Source organism: Peromyscus eremicus, chromosome 20 (genome assembly GCF_949786415.1).
Source record: "Peromyscus eremicus chromosome 20, PerEre_H2_v1, whole genome shotgun sequence".
Lineage (NCBI taxonomy): Eukaryota > Metazoa > Chordata > Mammalia > Rodentia > Cricetidae > Peromyscus > Peromyscus eremicus.
Genome location: NC_081436.1, coordinates 26140550 through 26160667, shown reverse-complemented (window position 1 = coordinate 26160667; position 20118 = coordinate 26140550). Strand labels below are relative to the sequence as shown.

The window sequence follows — 20118 nt, the reverse complement described above, 5'->3', positions numbered from 1 at the left end:
AAATGATTAAAACTTAGCCTTTCATTTTATTCACTTTAGATATTTATCTATGAATATCTGTCTTTGAGAACTGAGGACAGAGATCTTATATTTCCATTCCTTTCAAATGCCAATTTACTGATTTCATACCATCATTTTAAATCATTACATTCTCTTCTGTAACCACAGCTTTTAGTTTCTCAGTCTCAGAAGTCACAGCCTAAGGCTGTATAAGAGCTCAGTGGGTTAAAAAAGCGCACTTGCCTCCAAGTCTGATGACCTAAGTCCAATCCCAGAAACCCACATGGTAAAAGGAGAGAACAATTACCACAGGTTATCTCTGGCACAACATACCCAAACTTACAGGACACAATAAAAGCGGTGCTAGGAGGAAAGTTCATAGCACTAAGTGTCTTCATGAAGAATTTGGAGAGATTTCATACTAGTGACTTAGCAGCACACCTGAAAGCTCTAGAACAAAAAGAAGCAGACACACCTAAGAGGAGTAGATGGCAGGAAATAGCCAAACTGAGGGCTGAAATCAATAAAATAGAAACAAAGAGAACAATACAAAGAATCAATGAAACAGTTAGTTCCTCAAGAAAATCAACAAAATAGATAAATCCTTATCCAAACTAAAAGGCAAAGAAAGAGTATCCAAGTCAACAAAATCAGAAATGGAAAAGGGAACCTAACAACAGACTCCAAGGAAATCCAGAGCATCATCAGGCCATCCTTCAAAAACCTCTACTCCACAAAACTGGAAAATCTAAAAGAAATGGGCAGATTTCTTGATAGATACTACTTACCAAAGTTAAATCAAGATCAAATAAATAATTTAAATAGACCAATAACCCCTAAGGAAATAGAAGCAAGTCAGTCATTAAGTCTCCCAACCAAAAAAACACCCAGGGACAGATGGTTTTAGCACAGAATTCTACCAAACCTTCAAAGAAAAGCTAATACCAATACTCTTCAAATTATTCCACAAAATAGGAACAGAAGGAACATTGTCAAATTCTTTCTGTGAGGCCACAGTCACTCTGATACCCAAACCGCACAAAGACTCAACAAAGAGAATTACACACCAATTTCACTCATGAACGTTGATGCAAAAATACTCAGTAAAATACTGGCAAACCGAATCCAACCACACATCAAAAAGATCATCCATCATGACCAAGTAGGCTTCATCCCAGATATGCAGAGATTTTTCAACATACAAAAATCTATCAATGTAATCCCCCATCTAAACAAACTGAAAGAAGAAAACCACATGATCATCTCGGTCCTGCTCTTTTCAACACACATACTTACACCTTCTGTGGTGGTTTGAATGAGAATGGCCCTCATAGGTTCATGATTGGCATGCTTAGTACCAGGCTGGTGAACTGGGAAGGATTAGAAGGCGTGGCCTTGCTGAAGGAGGTGTGCCACTAGGGGTGGGCTTTGAGGTTTCCAAAGGCCACACCAGGCCTACTGTCTCTGCCTGCTGCTCTCAGCTACTGCTCTGATGGCATGCTTGTCTGCTTCCTGCCATGATGGACTAAGCCTCTGAAACTGTAAGCAAGTCCCAGAATGAAATGCTTTCTTTCATAGGCTGCCTCGATCCTGGTGTCTCTTCACAGCAACAGAACGGCACAAGATGCCATCAGCCCGCCCTTGCTTTCATTTTCCCTTCCGTCAGTGGAACTATTTCTTCTCCACATCTGGACAGGAACCACAGCTATCAACCTCTGCTGTCCTGGCCCTTCTGCCCGGCCTTGTTTCCCAAACTCTCCACTTCTCTCCACATAGCATGCTTTTCCAATGGCCTGTTCTCCAGGGTCTACTACTTCTCTCATTTCTACTAATGGAGGGCTCTCCTGCTGTAGTTTACTATCTACTTTCCTCAGCTCCCAGCTCACTTGTCTACTGACATTGTTTGAGCATTTTCTCTCTGTTACAGATTTCAATTTTGTAAAGTTTTTAGTACACATAGAGGGCTCCGTGTAGAATTCCTTTGTTTCCTGAGTTGACTCTAGATTTCTCTTTAGCTGTGTTCTTTCCCTTTATTCTTCTCCTTCGCTCAGTGTCTACACAAGAGTACCCCTTTGTTCTGAATCATCTTTTTTATTTATTACTATTATTTGCAGTCCTGGAGATGGAATCTAGAGCCTTATATATGCTGAACAATGCTCTATCACTGGACCACACCCCAACTTCTATAGGGCCTCTTAAATGAGGAAGGAGCAGGATTGACCTAGGGTGGCCCCAAATTAGATGCTGTTCAGAACCATCTTCTACCAAACCTTCTCACAGGCTCTGCCTGGAAGTTAAGTTTCTGGTATTAGTATTAGTATTATTCTATACTGTAGTCATTCACGACAAAGGCCCAACTCAGGCCAGCAGTGACCGAAGGTTCACTCGGGCTTTGAAGGTGCAAGAAACCCTAGGCAGGCTCTCATGACCCTCACCTCAAGGCTGTTTAGCCATGGTTTGGGTCAGGCTGTGCGTCACTGGCAGTTTGAGACTGCCAATCTACCACACAGCAACACCTCAAGGACAGACAGTCAAGAAGTTCTTTCCCTGGTGGTTCAGGGAAGAATGCCTCCAGGATGTTTCTTCTCTCTCTCAGTAATGTGTGTGGGTGTTTTCCCCACAAGTACGTCTGTGCACCACACGTACATAAGCCTGGTGCCTGCCCTTGGAGGCCAGGAGAGGGGGTTGGATCCACCGGGACAGTTGTGAATCAAACTGTCCTCGGGAAGAACAGTGCTCTTAATCACTGAGCAGCGCATCTCTCCAGCTTCACCTCCAGAAGATTTCAGAGCAACTAAGGCAAGGAAATGGGCCATAGAAAATTCCCTCTTAGCTGAGCCAATCATCTGCTGGGAGTTTAAGGCACTGACTGCCTGGGCAGGCCCAGTGTATCTGCTAGTGACTATGCACTTGGCCCACTTGGGGATGGGGGAGAGAGAGGACAGCGGCACTGGTCTAAAGAAAACGTGTGCTGCTCCACAGCAACTTTCTCTTCCTCTCCTTCCTGATTTCGTCCTGAGAGTATGGATCTTATAGAGCTGGGACACTCGGTCCTATTCCTCCCAAGATGCTTCAGTGTCCCTTTTACAAGGTTCCAGATGAACCACAGACCCCATTCTAAGCAAAGGCTCACTCTCCAACAGCATTCCTTAAAATCACTCCTGCTCCACAAGAGCCTGGCTTTTCGGGACTACACTGACTGCAGCTCTTCTTCTCCATCTGGCTGACATCCTCTTTGGTCTATGGCTGCTCTCAGATTCACTGAAGAAGAGATCTTGTTCCTGGCTTTTCACTCTTTTTGTTCATTTCAGTGAGTTTCAAGGAAGAATTAGAATGAATATGTCTTTGGTTACCCAGCATTTCCAGAAGGCCTGAGGTCCACTCCCAAGGCCATCTGTAGGGAGCTTTCCAAGTTCTGCACAAAGAACTGGTTCACAGTTCACATTCTGAAAGCACAACTGTGTGCTGGGCACACAATGCCTCATTCTCCAAGCCCGATGCTGGCAACCCACTTGAGCGAGCACAGAGCAGTGCAGTAAGCAGCAAGGGTACCGCTCTCACCGCCTCCTGTAGCTGCTCTCCGTGACTGCTCTCAAACTACAGGAACAAAACAGTCAGCCAAGACCAGCCGCCTTCTTCTTATTTTTGTTGCATGTTTTTTGTTGTTATTGTTTTTGTTTGAGAAGGGGTCTCACTCTACAGACCAGGCTAGCCAAAAACTCACTATCTTGTCCAGGTTGGCCTTGATCTTATAGGAATCCTCTTGCCTCAGTCCTCTGTGATGGGACTACAGGTATAAATTACCATATCTAGCTTCAGGACCAGTCTGTCAGTCTGTCTGTCTGGTGTCTCTGTCTCCGTCTCCCTCTCTCTCTCTCTCTCTCTCTCTCTCTCTCTCTCTCTCTCTCTCTCTGTGTGTGTGTGTGTGTGTATGTTTTCTTTTTTTTTACTTTTCTTTTTTCGAAACAGGGTTTCTCTGTGTAGCTTTGGAGCCTGTCCTGGAACTCACTCTATAGACCAGGCTGGCCTCGAACTCACAGAGATCCGCCTGCCTCTGCCTCCCGAGTGCTGGGATTAAAGGCGTGCGCCACCACCGCCCGGCTGTGTGTATGTTTTCTATGATCAGCTCTTAAAACTTTTCTGAGAAGGGGAAAAGAGGAACTCAGACCACACTCAAGCATGAAGACTGTAGTTAGAGGCACTTTGTTGCCATGTATAAGGATTTCTGACTACAGTAATAACTGGCCACACATTTGAATGGCCACTGTTGGGCCTGAGTTCAGCAAGGACCATGAGGCTAGTAGGTGAACACCTCACCCCAGCTCTGATTGGGTTTTTGCCAGAGACCCCACTTAGCCCAAAGGAAAGAGAGAAAGAAAAATCCTCTTCAAAGAACAAGAAGCAGAAAAGAGCCAGGCATGGTGATACACATCAATAATCCCAATGGGGGCAAAAGTGGGAAGAACTTAATTCCAGATCCGCCTGGGTTAGCTGGCAAGATCTGGCTTACAAAAACAAAAACAGGGCCCAGAGAAAGAGTTCAGTGGGTAGGACACCTGCTGCCAAGCTTGACAACAGGAGTTCAGAGTTCAACCTCTGCACTCACACAGCGGAAGCAGAGAACCTACTCCCATAAACAGTCTCTTGACTTCCACATGTGCACCGTGGCACACGCATACCCACACTCACACAAGACAAAGTAGAACAAAAGTAGAATACACACATGACAACAAGAAAGGAGACAGGAGTTTGTAAGCTACTGTGCACCTTTGCTTGCCTGATGGAATTCCTCTCACACACAGCCTGCTTTCACAGGACTGTCTGCTCTCTTCTGTACAGTTTTACATTCTGCTTATGCCTTCTGCGTTGATTTTTAAATTCTATTTTCAACAGAGTGATGTGTTTTGATTTGTATTAGTGTCCCAATGGTATCTATGCTCATTCCGTTCTCGTTTGTTTTCTTGGGGATCTCTCACTTTCCTGTCTGGGCTCACCCATCCCAGCTGGCCTGGCTCCTTAGCCCTGGACTCTTCTTGTGGAGCTGAGGCATGGAGGTATACAAGCATCTGCATTAGGCCACGGACATGGACACTGCTCTTTGCTCTTTTCACAGCTGCTACGAAGGAAAGAAGTACTGCCGTCCTGTCAGGAGTACCCAACTGTTCTGATGGATTCCATCAAAATATATATTGATGAAATACTAGGAAGACATCTTCCAGTGATGCCAAGGCTTGGCTACTTAATGAACTAGCCCTGAGAAAGTCCATTTTACACTGTTGACACAGCTGAAGGACCAACCACTGCCAACTTCCCTTTACTGTCAGAGGATGGGCGACCTTGCCAGGCAGGACTAGGCTGAGGAGATACAATAAAGGGTCAGGCCTCAGAATGGCTCACACAGGTCATAGTGGGCAGTAGACCCAGAGCTCAGCATCTTGTTTCCTGTTGGAGGGGATAAGCACTTACTCAAAGGGTCCTAGAGCTGGACACTGTTGTATCTGGGACATCCTGGTATATTGCATCCCTATGCTCCTGTACCTACATGGTTAATTCTGGACTTGATGTTTAGGACCTGCAGAATATACAGAAGCTGCCAAAAAAGGATGTAGCTTTATCTTACAGCTTCCTGCTATTATTGCTTTTCTTTCTTTCTTTGGACAATGTCTCATGTAGTCCAACCTGGCCTCAAATTCACTATATACTGGAGAATAGCCTTGAACTGCTGATTCTCCAGCCTCAGCCTCTCCAGTGCTATTATTATAGGTGTGCACTACCATGCCTGGTTCTGTCAATCTTCTTTATGGATGCCTGGTATACAGTGGAGGCAATATACAGGCAGGAATGGCTTGCATCAGCTGACAGTGGCTACCCTTCCCTGGGCATTTTATCATACTTTTTACTGCCATGTAGGACATAGTTGGAGGCAGGCAGGCCTTTTCAGTTTCCATCTGACTTATTAGCAGAGTGACCACAGTTAACGGCCTGTGTTGATGTCAAGACAGCAGGCAGATAAGGGACACATAGCGCTCAGAGCCAGGGCCTGTTTTAGGAAGGTCCCATCCAGAACACAGTATGTCCACTTCCCAGCGAAGGACAGACTTGGTCACAGCACACTCTAAGGCTTGAGACACCTAGGGAGTAGGCCAGATGCCACTCACATGACAGCACCAGGGCCTCTGATTACCAACCTCCCTCCCCAGTGCTGATTGCTCCTCCTCCCACCCCTCACTGTGGGAAAGTTCCGGTCATGAGTGGGCGAGAAGGTTCTCAATTCCAACTTCCTACACAGAGTTCTGAAACAGAGGACGCTCTGTGCTGGCTCCTGATGGGGTCTGTTTGGAGAATGAGCCCCGGAAACAGCAATCTGTTCCTAGTGCCAGCAATACCCTCACATAGCCAGCTCTTCTTCACTATCTCCAGAACTGGTGGGCTGCACATGAGTACATGCTCGTGTGTCCATGCCTGTGTGACTATGCCAGCACTTGGTCCTACAGAGGAGCCTGACATTGAAGGAACAGTGAATTGATGAGTATTAAGGGCAACTTTATAGTATCACCTTTGAGACCCTCTCACACCATCTCCATGTCTGCACAGGGGGCACGGGATCCAATGGTGACTGTAAAGTCAGGAAGGGAGCCACGGTACTGAGCAGTAGGAACCCTATGGCAATAGTCTCTGAAGTAGCCATTGTGTCGGGGTGGGCTGGGAAGGAAACAGCCAAAGGGATCAACACGATCTTTCCTGCTCTCTGGAAAACAGAGCAGTACCTGAATATACTGGGGACGAGAGTCATCCCTCAGGAAGAGCTGGTGAGCATCCTCAAGGTCCACTTTGTAAAACAGTTGAAGGAGGAGCTGCTCACCACTGACAACCCCTCACTGGCCAACCACTGCTCTATGCTGCCCTGGCTGTCACCACAGTGACCTTGGACCACCTCCTTATCAGTCCTCCTGTCTTCCTCCAGGACCACACATGACTCTACCCTGACTCGGAACTTGCCCAGGGTCTCCCTAACTAGTTCTTATGCTTGCACAGAAAACACCAACCTCCTAATGAAAGTGCCCAAATTGTCAGGAACAGAAACCCCATACAAGTCAGCCTAGAAAAGACCTGAGGCAAGCAGCAGTAAACAGTACCAGTGAGTACCAAGGCTAACCAGGATGCTTCTCAGAAAGGGAAAAGAAAGTCATTTCTGGGCTTCCACACAATCAACCACAGAGCTCCAGTCAAGCCTTCCCAGGTCCCTGTTGATGGAGAAGGTACTGGTCAAGTAAGACTGACCACAAACTAAAAGCTCATCTCTCGCTTTCCTAAGGGTAAAACAACTCTAGCTCTAGGCCAGAACCAGGCTGGGCTCAAGTTCAGGGACAGCCTGGCACGCTCATCTACTTTGGAAGTACCGACTGAAGACAATCCTGCAAAGAAGACATAGATAATGTAGGAGGTGAGGGCTGTCGTGAAAATAAACTACTGTGAGGAAATAATAGGAAGAAACGTGTCTGTCCTGTAGTGTGTAGGAAAGAAACAGGTGACGTGAAGGATGCAAACAGAAAATGGAGACCACACACCCACTGCTGTGCTCCAACAGGTACCTCTTTGTACCACAGGTGCCCTGGGAGGCTGAGGCCATGCTGCCTGCTACCACCTCTGAGAAAGTCACTAAAGATATTGAATGAAAGTTCTGGAAAACTGATAAACATGTCCTTACAACACACAGTCAACTCTTTCAGGAAACTCATCTGTCGGTCTTTTTTTCTGTGACATCTTCAGATAAGCAGAAGCTGAACTACAGCAAGTAACCCTGCCACCCAACAAGGAGGAACCGGAAAGGGCCCTGAGAGCTGTCAGCCCCAGTATGGAGCCTGCTCCACTCTCAGACTGCAGATCAGTGCTAACTAGGAGATAACCGGATTAAAGAGGACATTTGCACGGCCAAGGACTGCTGTTGGATAGAGACCTGTGAGCAGTTAGGAATGCTCAGAGCCCAAGAGGCCAAAGACTAAGAAACCAGCTGGATCCTAGAAGAGAGAGGGGACCACTTGTGCTGCCCTCTGAGGGCCCTGGCTTGTAGCTGACTTGCACTGTGCTAACCATATTTTTAAAAAAACAAAAACAGAAGAATGGATGTGGAGGAGACTCCAACCTGGTGGAGTATGTATGGTGAGAGAGAAGGATGCTGTCCTGAACTTGGGGCCTACAGAAATCAATGTCATGGCCTGGCCCTCAGAGTCAGGAAAGCACGCATGTAACAGTGTGACTAGAACAGCAGCAGCAAGGACTACCAAAGGTGGGACAAAGGTGAACATTGGTGGGCCTGAGAGTTCCAGGCTGAGACATTTGAGGGAGGCCAAAATGAAGATGAATTTTAGATGTTTATTTTTTGGAGACAGGTGTCATTCTGTAGTCCAGGCTGGCCTTGAACTCCTGATCCTCCTGCCTTAGTCTCTGGAGTACTAGGGTTACAGACATTTGTCACCATACCCAGTTGAATTCTTGGTTTTGATAAATAAATTCTGTATTTTAAAGTAGCCATTATGGAAGCTGAATAAATTCCAATTTATAGTTGGTGGAATATAGTAAAAAATGGGCCAAAAAGGAGGAAAAATATGGCTCATTTCTAAAATTCGAGACAGAGTGCAAAGGTGGCAAAACTATGTTCAAACACAGTATAATTATAATAAATGCAAATCAACCGGTGGCCTAGCTAAGAATAAGGTCATAGGCAAGGTACCTGGGGACAGGATCTCAGTGTGTAGCCAGGGTGCCCTTAAGCTTACAGAGCTCCACCTGCCTCTGCGTCCAAGCGCTGGAGTTAAAGGGGTGCACCAGCACGCCCAGAGTCCGGCAATGTTTTTAAAATGCAGACCCAGCTGCAGACAGCAGCACAGCAATGGCGTAACTGTGATATCCATAGCCTGGTGATGCTACAGCTATCGTCACAGAAGTTCACTCTGCGGTGTTTGCATGACAAAACTGCCTAATGACACACATCTTTGGAACATATGCTCCCTGTTAAATACTGTGTGACTTCACAAAAGGACAAGGAATTCAGAGAGCCACGAGTAGAAAGCAGCTGGGTGGCTCACTGGTGCTGGCAGGATCCCTCCTTTACGCAGACAAGGGGACTCCAGATTTAGTCCATGGCCTCACAGAACAGAGAGTAAAGGACCAGACTTCAAAAGAGAAATGGGATCTACAACTGTGATGGCAGGAGGCTGTGACCCAGCTATCCAGGACCCATCTGGTGGGTGCAGAGAATGCTGTTCTGAGGAAGCAAGACACTGCTTCTTTGAGCAGCTCAGGGAGCATTTCTGAAACTGACCACATACCAGGGGACAAAGTGAGTTCCCAACAAATGTCAGAAGACTGACGCTACCCTACCAAGCTCCCTCCCAATTCAAAGACAAAAAGAATGAACCGAGCCAAAAAGAAGACAACAAATAAAGGCCTCCCAGTCAAGAAGCCAACAGCAAACTGAGAAGACAGGGTCTGAGTCAGTCATCTGCTAGCATGGGGAAAGAGCCAAGTCAAAAAGCAGCATTGTACCCAAAGTAGCAGCAGCATCAAGCAGACTCAGCAGCCCTGGGAGTCCCTGAGAACTCAGCACAGGGTTCACAGGTATGAGGATCTCAGAGCTGGCAGGATCATCTCAGGCTGTGCCCAGATCCTGGTGTCTGTGCTACCCGTGCTGAGTGAGCTCAGACTTCTGTTGCCAGGAAACAGCTTCCTTGGACTTTTTCTTTCCTTGTGTGCGTGCACGTGTGTGTGTGTGTGTGTGTGTGTGTGTGTGTGTGTGTGTGTTTGTGTGTGTGTGTGTACAGTGTCTCTCGCTATATAGCCCTGGCTATCCTGGAACTTGCTATGTAGACCAGGTTGGCCTTGAACTCACAGGAGATTTCCCTGGTCTCTGCCTTCCGAGTGCTGGGATTAAAGGCATGTGTCACCATGCCCAGCTCCTCCCTCCACTTACTTTTAAACAAACCAACAGCCAAACAGAACTCCCATAATAAGCCAAACTACTGACTATACTATGGTGATATTTTATTTGTGCTGAAATGTGATTTTATTTGTATATTAATAAATAAAGTTGCCTGGGGATCAGAGTTAAGAACAAGCCATTAAGCAGAAGTCTGGTAGTGGTAGCACACGCCCTTAATCCGATCACATGGCAGGCAAAGTCTCTGTGTGTTCAAGGACACAGCCAGCATGGTGACACACGCCTTTAATCCCAGTATCACATAGAGACCTGGAGGTCTGCATAGACAAGCAGTGACGAGGAAATCACGTGGTTGGGTTTAGAACCAATAAGAGGCAGAATACACTATACAACTTGCTAGACAAACCAACCTCATCACTCAGCTGCATCAGCTGTCACGATGAGACTGCCTTGTAGGAAATGTATACTATGTATGATACATTGCTGAGTTTGGACAAAGAATAAATCACAATAAATCAGTTAACTATCCTGTCCTGGCTAATTTTTATGTTGACTTGACCCAAGCTAGTCATCTGAGAGGAGGAAACCTCAATTGAGAAAATGCATCCATAAAATTTAGCTGTAAAAGCCATGGCGGCGCACACCTCTACTCCCAGCACTGGGGAGGCAGAGGCAGGCGGATCTCTGAGTATGAGGCCAATCTGGTCTACAGAGTGAGTTCCAGGACAGCCAGGGCTACACAGAGAAACCCTGTCTCGAAAAACCAAAAGGAAAAAACAAAACAACAAAAACCCAACCCAGGTGTAGGCAAGCCTGTAGGTTATTTTGTTAGTGATTTGATGTGGGATGGTACGGTCAATTGTGAGTGGGACCACCCCTGGGTTGGTGGTCCTGGGTTCTATAAGAAAGCAGGCTGAGCAAGCCATGTGAGCAGCACTCCTCCATGGCCTCTGCATCAGCTCCTGCCTCCAGGTTCCTGTCCTGTTTGAGTTCCCGCCTTGGCTTCCTTCAGTGGATTGTGATTCAGGATATGTAAACCAAATAAACCCTTTCCTCCCCAACCTGCTTTTGGTCATGGCGTTCTATCACATCAACAGAAACCTTAAGACATATCCCAATAAGTAAGTTCATATGAATGGAGTGGAGAAGCGGCACAGACTCTGCCCCGTACTTGACCTCAGCTGAGACCGTGACAAACCAGTCTTGCCTCAGCTGCTTCATTTATTATACATCTACTAATACCATGTGATGCTCAGTATATTAGCTACTTTTCTCATCTCTGTGACTAAAATATCTGACAGAAATGAAAGGAAAGGGTTTTTTTGCTCCTGGTTTCAGGAGGATTTCAGTCTATCATGCTAGGGAAGGCATGGCATATGAGCATGTGGCAGAGTGGCTCTTCACATAATGGCTGAGCAGGAACACGAGATTGTGGCCAGATCTTGAAAGCAGTCTTGAAAGGCCTTAGTGACCTACCTCCACTAGCCCTGCCCCTTAGCCTTGAAAATGGTTCTACAAGCTAGGGACCAAGCATCAAAACATAAGCCTTCAGGGAGCATTCCAGATTGAAGCCATAATTCTCAGCAAGGGCTTCACAAATGTCATCTCCTTTTCTAGCAACGGAGGCTCACAAGGCTAAAGTCCATGTCAAAAGCCCAACATGTGTCCTCTAGTAATGAAGCCCCTAATGCTCCCATGGAGCCCTTCTGATATGTTCCTCTGTCTCTCCTCTTCCATAGGAGACCCCCTCCTTCCCAGGGCCCCTCTTAGCAATGGAGTGGTCCCCTTTGAGCATGTGGCCATAAACTGGACACAGTACCAAGCTGGATCAATGGGTATGGTCCCTACAACCATTTGAAGTCAGCCCTCACAGAGGCCACAAATGGGACTGGGAATTGTAATTTAGTGGGTAGGGTGCCAGTTCAGCACAAACAAAAGCCCTGAATTTGATTCTCTAGTATTCCTAAACTGGGGCAGTGGCATATAGGCTGTTATCTTCCTGCTACAAAGGTATAGGCAAGAAATCAAGAGCTCAAGGTCATTCTGGCCTCAGGCAGCTCCCATCCCACCTGGGCTACAAGAAATCCTATTTCAAAACTACCACCACAGTAGAAAAGAGCAAAGGCACCTAAGCAAAGGAGATGGACTCAGGCTTGGCTGCAGCCATCTCCAACAGCTAGACTCAAACCCACTCCCATGATACTTTAACTTCTATTGTACTGGTGACCTTTGTTTTCTCCATTATTTTTTCCCAGAATTCTAGTTACAGACCTGTTCAGTCTTGCTTTTCATTCCTATTTAGTGTGGCTGGGATGCATATCCCCCAACATTCACACACTAGAACTGAAAACCCAATGATGGTGTGAAGAGGTAGTGATACAGGGCAGTGGCTGAATACAGAGAGGCTCTTCCCTTCTACCTAAGGACACAGGGGTGCCATCATGGTCTAGTTAAAGACTTCTAGTTCTTCTGATGCTAGCTGGATCCCTGAGAAGCTGCTGCAGAGCAGAAAAGCCCTAGCTGACGGAGTTGGGGCATGGCCTGCCAACCTTACCCATGCTAGGTACCATGGACAGGATCTCTAAGCTTCCAATGGCCTTTGACCAACTGTCTTTCAACACTCAAGTTAGGAAAGCCAAAGCTTTGAGCCTTTAGCTTTCACGCTTTCCCTTCAAACAGTGACACTGCCTCTCCTTGACCTTGCATCCCTCCTAGCCAATCACATTTTGGTAAGCTTGTCTTTATTAAAAAGGTTTTACTGGCATAGAATGTTCTTAATTCAAAATCCATCCATTTTTGCTGAGCGGTGGTGGTGCACACCTTTAATCCCAGCACTCAGGAAGCAGAGGCAGACGGATCTCTGTGAGTTTGAGGCCAGCCTGATCTACAGAGTGAGTTCCAGGACAGGCTCCAAAGCTATACAGAGAAACCCTGTCTCAATAAACACACACACACACACACACACACACACACACACACACACACGCAAAATTCATCCACTTTGAAGTACACAATTCAACGAATCCTATGGGTTGAGTGTATACTATCATCAGTACCAAGAGACTGCAGTGCCTGTGGCCACCATTGGACCATGGTCCTCTCTAACCTTAGCTTGGTCCTCTCTTGTTTGTACTGGAACTCCTGCTATCACTGGAGCTTCCTTGACTATCCCCACATTAACCTAGAGACATGGGTGTACCCATGCTGTTTCTTGTCTGGAAGCATGAAACTATGCAGAAGCTACAGGTTCCAATGAGAATTTGGCTTAGGCTCTTCTCAGAGGACATGTGGGCTGGACTGTGGCAAAGCAGAGCCTGGGCTGTACCTGAGACCACCAATCCTAAGGGTTCCAAAGAACTTTGGTGGCCGGCACTGCTGTCTCTCCAGGACAGAGCAACAGGACCGTTACAGCCCAGCCATTCTTTCTATGGGGCTGGCTGCTCAGTAGGCATCTCAGTAGCTGCTAGAGAAGGAGCCAAATGGTGCCTAGATAATTTATGCTTTGCCTAATACTGAGTGCTAGGTTTCCAAGCAATACTCAGGAGGAATGCCACTGATATTTTCATAGATCTGGGTCTGTTACCCAAGCCTTAGAAATTCAAAGAGAAAAAGTAAGAATACTCCATTGATTATGTCTCACAATCATGTTACTTTAAATTTATTTTTCAAGCCATATAATCCCACTTCAATGTCTTCAATTCCAGCCCTAGGGAGGAAGAGACAAGCAAAGTTCTGTGAATTCAAGGCCAGCCTGGTCTACACAGGGAGTTCCAGGCCAGTTAGAGCTACATACCAAGACCCTGTCTCAAAAACAAAAAACAAAACAAACAAAAAAACAAAAAACAAAAAACAAAAAAAACCCAAAACTTTTTCATTGAGAACTATGTGTCCAACTCAGGAAGTCTTCCATAAACCCCAGCATTTCAAAGACCAGCTACTTATGATTTGTAGCTAGAAGCATTATAGTTTACTTTGAATTTTGAGTTCATGTTCAAATCATACTCTGGTTAAAGTATTCCTATAAAGCAGGAACCATCAGAACAGAAAATGTTGAATGGTTTGGGGTTTGAGTTTTGTTTGTGTTTGAGCAGGGTCTTACTACACAACCAGGCTGGTCTAGAACTATCTTCCTGCCTCCCTTTCCCAAGGGAGGAATTACACACTGGGATTACAGGTGTGTGCCACCATGCCCAGTTTCACTGACCCCTTTGTTTTGTTTTGTTTTGTTTTGTTGGTTTTTTCAAGACAAATTTTCTCTGTTTAGTTTTGGTGCCTGTCCTGGATCTCGCTCTGTAGACCAGGCTGGCCTTGAACTCACAGCAATCTGTCTGGCTCTGCCTCCCAAGTGCTGGGATTAAAGGCGTGCGCCACCACTGCCCGGCTCACTGCCTCATAAATTTGATCTTACCTCAGCAAAAAATAGAAGCAGCTCCTTCTCCCCATGAAGTGAAAAAGAGAAATGAACACAAATGCTGTATACCTTAAGGGAAAACAAAACATCTCATCTAATTAAAGGAGAGATGAGTATAAGGGTGTCTTCAGCCCAAGACATTTTTCATACCAGGACAGCCAGATGTCACATCTCATGGGACCTTGTGCTCCCAGCCCTGCAAAGGTCTCTCCAGTCCTCCCTAAGAGTAGTATGGTTAGTCAGCAGGAAAATGTCCACTAGTCAAGGCAATGGTCATTTGCCCACTATTTTGTTTCTGTGGTGGTTTGAATGAGAATGTCTCCCATATGCTCATATGTTTGAATGCTTGGTCCCCAGTTAATGGAACTGTTTGAGAAGGATTAGGAGGTGTGGCCTTGTTGGAGGAGGTGTGTCACTGGGGATGGGCTTGGAGGTTTCAAAAGCCCATGCCAGGCCCAGTGCTCTCTCTGCACCTGCTGCCTGTGGATCAGGATGTAAAGCTCTCAACTACTTCTCCAGCACCATGACTGTCTGCTTCCCGCCATGATGACCCTGTACTAACCCTCTAAAACCGTAAGCAAACCCCCAGCTTTCTTTTATGAGTTGCCTTGGATATGGTGTCTCTTCACAGCAACAGAACAGTAACTAAGACAGTCTCCTAGGAGAACACTTTGGCTTCTTAACCCTCTTGGTTTCTGCAAACTCTCCCCACTGTCCAGGTGATGTACATATTTCAAAATCCATCTATTGTAAGTGTATAATCAGTGAAGCTTGTGAGTTTCCTGAGTGTTGTGCCCTCCTTGGTAAACAGGCTCTCGCTACCCTCTACCATTAGTACCCTATAGGTCTGCTTTCTTTCAGAGTGGGTTGCATCCACTTCCACAGAGATCAACCAAAATGAGCTAGTTGTCAGAGGGTCAATAATAAGTTTTAAGCCTCCTGAAGGCCTTTCCGCCAACGCAGCAAACCCAATCAGACCAAACTGGAAAGTCCAAGTTTAATGGGTGAACATTCCTGGGTGATTCCCCAGCCCCTCAGGGAGGAGATGGGCCGAGAGACCAGAAGAACCACGTGTCTGTTTTCTGGGATGCTGCCTATATACCCTGTGGGAGTGGTCTTGAGCCTCTCTGGGGGAGGAGCTGTGTTTGGCAGGCTTTGAAGGGGTGGGTTTAGGGAAAGAAATGGGGAGAGGAGTTGAGGTGGATCTTCCACCAGACTCCTTCCAAACATTCCAGACTCTTTGGGTATAAGGATGCCAGGGTGCCAGGGGTTGAAGTGGAGCTCCTAACCAAGCAATAAGTTCATCCTTCAAAGTTTAATTTCATTACATGACTTCCTATAGCCACATCATGGCTGCCTCTGCTGCCATTTTCGACCTGTTTTCCTATTAAGATTTATTCCTAGTTTTTATGTTTATGAGTGTTTTGCTTACATGCATGCATGTACATCACATGTGTGCCTTATGCCACAGAGGTCAGAAGAGGGTGTCAAATGCCTTGAAACTGGAGTTGATTGCAGATGGCTGTTAGCCATCATGTGGGTGCTGGAAACTGAACCTGGGTCCTCTGCAAGAGCAGCAAGTGCTCTTAACTGCTGATTTTTCTCTCCAACCTCAGGCCTAACTTTCTACACAGACTATGGATTGTGAGAACTGGCCTGAATGACTATTTCCAGCAGCTAGTAGTTGCCACCAGGATGCTGCTTTTCATGCCTCACAATATCTCAAAGGGTTTCTACAGATGCTGGGAAATGTCAGCTACTTGTACCCACAACTGTTAACATCTAAGCATACTGCCGTGAACTTCAAGATCCAAGAGCCATCACCAATTGGCCTTTAAAAATCTACCTAACCCTATGTGGCTAATTCAAGCTCCTCTTTCCTTGTGGCCCTCCCTCAGGACACACAGTGTCCAGTCCACCACTCAATACAATGCATGTTAATTAACTCACCTGCTACTCATGCCAACAGAACCCAGAGAACCCATGTGAGCAGCTGAGACACAGAGAGTTGTACAGGATGCCCCACACTATCTCAGGGAACTTCACAGCTGGAGGAAGGTGCTGAGCATTAAGACTGACTGCACTGCCACAAGCCTTCTGAACACTGACATACATTAACTGACTATGAAAGGGGCATTATTTTGAACGATGCAATAACCGGTTCAACTGTTGTAGTGTTTGCTACTGGGGTAATTAAAATTTCTAACATTAAGGTGCCATAACTATATACTTACTTTTGCAATGCGAAGGAAAGACTAATTAATTCCTTTGCAGAGGTTCAGGAGGCAACTATAGCTATTGCTCTGCCACCATGACCCTGGAGGCCACAGGCTTCGTTCTTCAGTGAAAGGGACCGTGACTCGGGCAGACTGCAAAGACCAGCTAAGGAGCACAGTTGCCTAGCTCTGTGAAGCTATGCAGCAGAAATAAACTCATAAAGGCCACAGAGCAGGAACAGTAATGCTGGCAATACAGACACATCAAAGAGAAGCTGGAAAACACGCCTTTAAATGAAGAGACAAAAACAACCAAAAAGAGAAAGCCAAATGCTGAGAACAATACATGGCAAAATTAATCTTCTACTTGTGAAATTGTAAAGTGAAAAAAAAGAAATCCATGCTAGTTTTCCTGTTCATCTCAAACTGCAGAAATTATGGCCACAGTATATGTGCCTGTTAAGATGGAAAGGCTTTAGATGTATGAGTGTATATGCATGCATGCATGCATGCATGTATGTATGTATGTATGTATGAATGAATGTATTATGCATGCACACATGTATGTGAAAAGCCACTATATATAGGATTGGCACTATCCATAGTTTTAGGTATCCATAAGGGTCTTGATATGCATCACCATGGATAAAGGAATTATAACCTGTATTCCCATCAAGTATAAATTTGAATCTTTTATCAATCCCATAACTTTCTTTAGCTAACATCTCTTTAAATATTTCGTTATCCTGTTTTCTCTTCTTCCAGGATTAAAAGCAAGTGTTTCATTTTCTTTTGTGATTGAGTCTTGCTCGGTAGCTCAAGCTGGCTTCAACTTCAGTTTTCCTGCCTCTACCTCCACCTCTTGAGTGAATGATTGACATTCAACCTTCCACACCCTCAATCAACCTCTTTGTCATGCCTTCCATCTTATTAACTGTCTTTGCTGTGTTCTTGATATTTTTTTCCAGTTATTTCACAGTCTTTCCTCAACCATAAACAGATTTCTAATCTGTTGGTGCAAAGCTTTTGAAGCTAGTGAATCTTGAGTCTAACCTGGGATACATTGAGATCATCTTAGAAGGAAGGAAGGAAGGAAGGAAGGAAGGAAGGAAGGAAGGAAGGAAGAGGGGACAAGTGGGAGGGAAGAAGAACAAAGAATGGCTGATTTTCAAGAATCGATCACCAATATTAAAGAAGAAATACCATAACATTTGCCCTCTACCACATATATTTTAAGTGCCATGCAGGAAATATGAAAACCTTCTCTGCCAAAATACAGACCAGCGAATCTGTGTCTCATTAGGTTCTCTGGTTCAGGGATTTTGCTAAATACTGACAAGCTCCAACAAGCTGTCACTCCATCTGTGACTGCCAGGATCCTCACAGCACAATCTCAAAGACCACTGCCACATGGACGGGGCAAGAAAATGGAGCGCTGCAGTGCAGAGTAGTGTCCTCCCTGCTCCCTGTCCTGTCCACACTGGGAGAGAAGAGCATCCACAGGCACTTTGTCACTTCAGAGTGTCATCAACTTCAGTATCCACAAATGTTCTGTTCCGTTCTTGTTTCCATCAAACGTGAGGACAGGAGCTATTCCTTGACTTACAATGAACTTACACCCTATAAACTCATCCTAAATTGAAACTGAGTAAGTCAGAAGTACCCTAAATATAGCTACAGGCATGTCTATCTGGATCTCACCCTGTGGCAACACACATACTCAAGTCTTAGCTGAAGAAGCCCATCAGACAACCATATACAGCAGCTGTTCTGTAGATCTGTGGAACACCATGCAGACCCTGCCAAGTTAGTCCTCTCCCCAAACCCCTGGTCATCCTGTTGTCTGCACCACACTCACAGGACTTCTGTCCATACTGCACACTGGACCATCCTGGCCCAGGCTCACTGCTCTATGCCCTATGGCCCTTGCCAGTCATGTCCCCACATCTCTTGCTGTCCAGCTTAGACTTGATCTTTGAAAGCAAAGCCCAAAGAAGAGAAATTGGGGTTATATTCAGGAAGTAAACTAGCAAAGAGATGATGGTGTTCTGGGTCCAACCTAGCACCTTCACAGAAGGGCTGCCTTTATAGGAATTTGAGAAGCCTAGAAGTATGCCCAGGACAGGGAGGCTGGTGCATTCATCACAACCATGTCCCAACTGACTCCTCAGTTGTGCTCATGAACCATCCAGAATTGAAGCACAGCATTAGCCTTACAAGGGTAATACCAGTCACGGGTCTCCTCAGTCCTGCTCTCAGCACAGGACACATTCACCTGCATAACCAATCTCACAGGAGCTACACACACTCAGTCACACCAGTCTACAGAACAAGAGGGACAATTCTGTGCTGTTTCAATCTGTGGCAACTTCGTATGACAGCCTGTAGAAATCCTACACAATTATCTTCCTCCTTCCCAGAAAGTTTATGCTATCAATTATTCCTTATCCTTCTTTCTTCATTCCTATTTAAACACCTGTCCATTTTAAAAGCAGGAACGTCGAGACATGGTTCCTCAGTCCTCTGCAACATGACCCGATAGCCAAAAGAGCATCCTAATCTTGCCCCTTTCGCTGATGCCTTAACCTTCACGTCTGGACCGTGTGATCTGCTCTTTCCAAGTCACCAGTGTCCTTTAAGTTAAACTGAGTACAGAAACTAGCATTCAGTGTTATGAAGGACCAAGTTTTCTCAAGATGTAACACCCAAGGCACATAAGAGGGAAAACATAAAAACTAATCAAAATGTAAAACTTTATGCTTCAAAATGCACCATCAAGAAAGTGAAAAGATGAGCTTAGGGAACGGCTTTGTTGGCTGAGAGCATTTCCTGTTCTTCCAGAGGACCTGAGTTTGGTTCCTGCCACATCATCAGGAGGCTCACAACTACCTGTAACCTAACTACAGGTAATCGGATGCCCTCTTCTAGTCTCTGCAGATACCCAAATACACATGGCATATGCACACACAGACATATATGCACATGGCACACAGAATTTGTGTTTCTTTGGTTTTTCAATACAGGGTTTTTCTGTATAACCCTGGCTGTCCTCAAACTCATTCTGTAGACCAGGCTGGCCTCAAACTCACAGAGATTCACCTGCCTCTGCCTCCAGAGTGCTGAAATCAAAATCATTTACCACTACTACTCAGCAGTCAGAATATTTTTTTTTTTTTTTTTTGTTCTGAGACAGGGTTTCTCTGTGTAGTTGTGGTGTCTGTACTGGATCTCGCTCTGTAGACCAGGCTGGCCTCAAACTCACAGAGATCCGCTGGTCTGCCTCCTGAGTCCTGGAATTAAAGGCTGCGCCACTGCCACCTGGCCAGAAATTTTTTTAAGGTGAAAACATAAACCACAAACAGGGAGAAACCTTTGCAAATTATATCTAATAAAGGACATAATTGTGCCAAAGGAGTGGTGCACACAGGCAGTGGTAGCGCACAGGCAAGCAGATCTCTGCAAGTTTGAGGTCAGCCTAGTCTACAGAGCAAGTCCCAGGACAGCCACCCATTTTAAAACTGGACAAAGCAGCTGAGTCCAAATCTCTCCAGAAC

General features: G+C 45.7%; 1 protein-coding gene across 3 annotated transcripts in view; it reads right to left on the bottom strand.

Annotated features, from left to right (window-relative positions):
* Arhgap39 (Rho GTPase activating protein 39) overlaps positions 1 to 20118 on the bottom strand; it is a 110859-nt gene that overhangs the window by 64170 nt on the left and 26571 nt on the right. For 2 of the 3 annotated variants that reach the window (XM_059247616.1, XM_059247619.1), the window contains exon 1: positions 8732 to 8972. The exons of the other annotated variant lie outside the window; for it this stretch is intronic. The gene's annotated coding sequence lies outside the window, so the exon portion shown is untranslated. Of the gene's footprint in view, positions 1 to 8731; positions 8973 to 20118 lie in introns of those variants that run through there. 3 annotated transcript variants of the gene reach the window in all.